Genomic DNA, 4,635 nt, shown 5'->3' with positions numbered 1-4,635 from the left:
TATGGACATGTTGTACCTCGCACTTAGGAAGAAATTCTCCACACGTCTTTATCCTCCAATGAAGTCCTCTTTTTTTTACCTACACACCTTTGCAAAGAGCTTCCACTTCAAGCAGGAGATAAACATTTTCACTTGAGCTGCACATAGCATTGTGAATCATTCAGCACCTCCAGAATATTGGCATTATTTTGAAGGGATCTGTCTGTGCTGGGCCACATGTTGATGAAACTGTGATGGTGTTTTTAATCTGAAGTCCTTGCAATTCAGTTGTTTGATTTGGGGGTACATTTCTGTGCGACCTCTTTGAATCAAATATAACAGATCCAAATTGGATTTCCACGGCCATGGTGATGCGATTAATCCACTCGGGAGGCTAGATCGTACCCGGGAATAAAGGCTTTTATTTGCAACAAGAATAGAGCATACTGCTTAACAATACAATCCCAGACTAAAGGGTCACTAGGAAGTGCAGTGACCTTTATACTCCTATAGGAAGGCGGAGCCAAACGGAGTGTACCACAGAACAATGCCAACAGGTGGAACACCCCAACCCCAACAGTAACAAGAGTAACATATGTACAAGTACCCATAGTGATAACCATCTATGGTTCAGTACCCATAGTGGTAACCATCTATGGTTCACCACATTCACCCCTCCTTTAAAAACAAAGGCCGGTGGGGTAAAAAAAACAGTACGAACTGTCCATATGTTCACAAGTTCAGTCGTATCGGAGGTCCGCACCGTCTCTGCGACCTCCGCAGCACTGGCGGCAGTGCCGGTTCTGGTGACCGTGGTGTCCCTCTCTCCAAGGTGGTGTCCAGTGACTCCTCCAGTTCCTCACGCACCGGTGGACCTCGAGGTGGCAACAATCTCCTGGACTCAGGCAAGCTGTACACGGGAGTAAGAGGATTAAGTGGAGGTCCTGATACTGCCCGCGCCGTGTCAGGAGGGGAGAGAATGGGCAAAGGAACCCTAACCAGGGGTGCGGGAGCGACGGGGGTTTCCAGGTCCCCTTCAGGCGTCAGATCTCTGATAGAGACCGTGTCCTCTCGCCCGTCAGGATATGCCGCATAGACATATTGAGGGTTGGCGTGGAGGAAATGGACCTGTTCAACCAAAGGGTCGGACTTGCGGGCCCTAACATGCCGCCGCAGGAGGACAGGTCCTGAGTACGTCAACCAAGACGGCAGTGTGGTCCCAGAGGAAGACTTCCTCGGGAAGGTAAACATCCGCTCATGTCGGGTAGCATTGGTTGCCGTACACAGGAGGGACCGGATTGAATGGAGCGCATCAGAAAGAACCTCTTGCCAATGGGAGACTGGAAGACCCCTAGACCTTAACGCCAGTAAGACAGCCTTCGAGACTGTAGCGTTTTCTCTTTCGACCTGCCCGTTACCCCTGGGGTTGTAACTCGTAGTCCTACTTGAGGCAATTCCTTTAGAGAGCAGGTATTGCCTCAAGTCGTCGCTCATAAACGACGAACCCCTATTACTGTGGATATAACTGGGGTAGCCGAACAGGGTAAAAAGACTCCGCAAGGCTTTGATGACCGTGGCAGCGGACATGTCAGAACAGGGGATGGCAAAGGGGAATCGGGAGTACTCGTCAACCACGTTGAGGAAATACACATTCCGATCTGTCGAAGGAAGGGGACCCTTGCAAACAATACTCAGTCATTCAAAAGGGCGAGTGGCCTTAATGAGGTGTGCCCTGTCAGGCCGGTATAAGTGCAGCTTGCACTCTGCACATACCTGGCAGCTTCAAGTTATCGACCTGACATCTTCTATGGAGTAGGGCAGATTCCGGGCCTTTACGAAATGGAAGAGCCGTAAATGGCAGAGATCATTGTGGAGGGCCTGTAGCCGGTCCTCCTGCACACTGGCACATGTTCCACGTGACAGGGCATCTGAGGGCTCATTGAGCTTCCCAGGACGGTACATGATATCATAGTTGTAGGTGGAGAGTTCGATTCTCCACCTCAAGATTTTATCATTCTTAATTTTTTCCTTTAACCTGTTGTTGAACATGAAGGCCACGGACCGCTGGTCCGTGAGCAGGGTAAATCATTTTCCAGCCAAATAATGGCGCCAATGCCGGACGGCCTCCACAATGGCCTGAGCCTCTTTTTCCACAGAGGAGTGCCGAATTTCAGGGCCTTGGAGGGTGCGAGAGATAAAGGCGACGTGCCTGCCCGCCTGGTTAAGTGTGGCGGCCAGGGTGAAATCAGATGCATCACTCTCCACCTGGAAGGGGATAGACTCATCGACAGCGTGCATCGTGGCTTTCGCGATGTCAGCTTTTATCCCTTCAAAGGCTAGGCGAGCCTCTGCTGTCAGGGGAAAAGAGGTAGACTTTATGAGCGGATGGGCTTTGTCCGCATAATTGGGAACCCACTGTGCATAATACGAGAAGAAACCTAAGCATCTTCTCAGTGCTTTGATGCTAGTGGGTAGGGGAAGTTCAAGGAGGGGACGCATACGGTCTGGATCGGGGCCAATGACCCCGTTTTCCACCACGTATCCGAGGATTGTTAGGCGGTGCTTGCTGAATACGCACTTCTCCCTGTTATAGGTCAGGTTCAGGCGAGAAGCAGTGCGTAAAAACTTCAGGAGGTTGGCGTCGTGGTCCTGCTGGTCATGGCCGCAGATAGTGATGTTGTCCAGGTACGAGAAGGTAGCCTGTAGCCCGCTTTGGTCCACCATTCGGTCCATCTCACGCTGGAAGACCGAGACCCCATTAGTGACGCCGAAGGGGACCCTTAAGAAGTGGTAGAAACGGCCATCCGCCTCAAAGGCCGTGTATTTGCGGTCCTCTGGGCGAATGGGGAGCTGGTGGTAGGCTGACTTCAAGTCGATGGTGGAGAACACCCGGTACTGCGCAATCTGGTTGACCATGTCAGATATGCGCGGGAGAGGGTACGCGTCCAGCTGCGTGTACCTATTAATGGTCTGACTATAGTCTATGACCATCCGGGGCTTGTCTCCAGTCTTTACCACCACGACTTGTGCTCTCCATGGGCTAGTGTTAGGTTGAATGATCCCTTCCCTGAGGAGCCGCTGAACCTCAGATCGAATAAAGATCCGATCCTCAGCGCTGTAACGCCTGCTCTTAGTTGCGATGGGCTTGCAGCCTGGCACGAGATTTTCAAATAAGGAAGGCGGGGTAATTTTGAGTGTCGAGAGACTGCATGTGGAGCGCGCTGGGCAATTTGGAGGCTGCTGTTCTCCCACTGAAAGTGGAGGGAGTGGCCCACCGTACTGCAGGGTCACACTCTTCAGGTGGACCATAAAGTCTAGTCCCAGGAGTACCGGAGCGCAAAGGTGCGGTAACACGAGGAGCCTGAAGTTCTCATAAACTGTGCCCCGCACCGTTAAAGTTACCACGCAGCTCCCAAGAACAATAACAGATCGGGACCTCGACGCCATAGAGATTGTCTGCCTGACAGTTTGCACGCGGAGAGCGCACCTTTTCACTGTATCCGGATGGATGAAACTCTCCGTGCTCCCGCTGTCAAAAAGACAATGTGTCAGGCGTCCGTTTACCGCTATGTCCATCATGGACTTGTCGAGTCTGTGAGGCTTGGCCTGGTCCAGGATGATTGACGCCACTGTTGGATCCCGAGTGTAACTGCAGACAGCTGAGATGGTCGACGACGAGGACCCCTGCTGGTCTTTTGCGGCCGGTGTCTACCAAAATGGCTGCGTCCATGGATCGCACGTGGTCGATAGCGCTGAAAGTGGCGGCACCTGCAGGTCGCACGTGTCTTGCGTCGTTGTCATCAGGAATGGCGGCGCCCATGAATCGCACGTGGTTGAAGACATCGACGAAGCTGGAGACGAGGAGACGGATCCTGGGGAGTCACACGCAGCACTGCTGGGCTTAGAAGGGGGCTTTGCTCGGCACACTTTTGCATAGTGCCCTTTCTTCCCACACGCGGAGCAAAATACCGTCCTGGCCGGACATCTCTGACGAGGGTGCTTCGCCAATCCACAGAAATAGCACTGTGGGCCTCCAGGAGCTGCCGCAGCCGTCAGGTCCGAGGTTGAAAGCACGATCGCGCAGTTCCTAGGACCTGCCGGGTACAGTTGAGTCGGTGGCTGTACTTGCCACGATGTTCCCACGTGGTCGGTAGGGTAAGTTTCAAGACTTCTGGAGGCCGTTTCCATCGCATCAGCCAATTCTACCGTCTTAGCTAGGTCCAAGTTACCTTGCTCTAGCAGCCGCAGGCGAATATAGGATGAGCCGATTCCCGCCACGAACGCATCTCGGATCAGATCGTTAGTATATTGAGTAGCCGACACTGACTTGCAATTGCAGGCTCTGGCTAGCTGCTGAAGTTCGCACAGGTACTGTCCCGTCGTTTCGCCGGGCTGCCGCCGTCGAGTAGCTAATAGGTGACGAGCATGAATTTCATTTGGCGGTTTATGGTACAGCTTCTTGAGTAATTCGATGGCCTCTTTGTAACCTTGGGAATCACGGATTGTTGCATACACAGTGTCGCTTACCCTTGCGTGGAGGACCCGCAATCTGTCGGCGTCGGTTTGGACTGCTGTTGAGGCGTCGATGTAATCCTGGAAACACTTCAACCAATGGTCGAAAGTGTTTGACGCTCCCGCGGCACGCGGATCCAAGGT

This window comes from Mustelus asterias, chromosome 2 (assembly GCF_964213995.1).
Source record: "Mustelus asterias chromosome 2, sMusAst1.hap1.1, whole genome shotgun sequence".
Classification (NCBI taxonomy): domain Eukaryota; kingdom Metazoa; phylum Chordata; class Chondrichthyes; order Carcharhiniformes; family Triakidae; genus Mustelus; species Mustelus asterias.
This window is presented reverse-complemented; position numbering follows the sequence as displayed.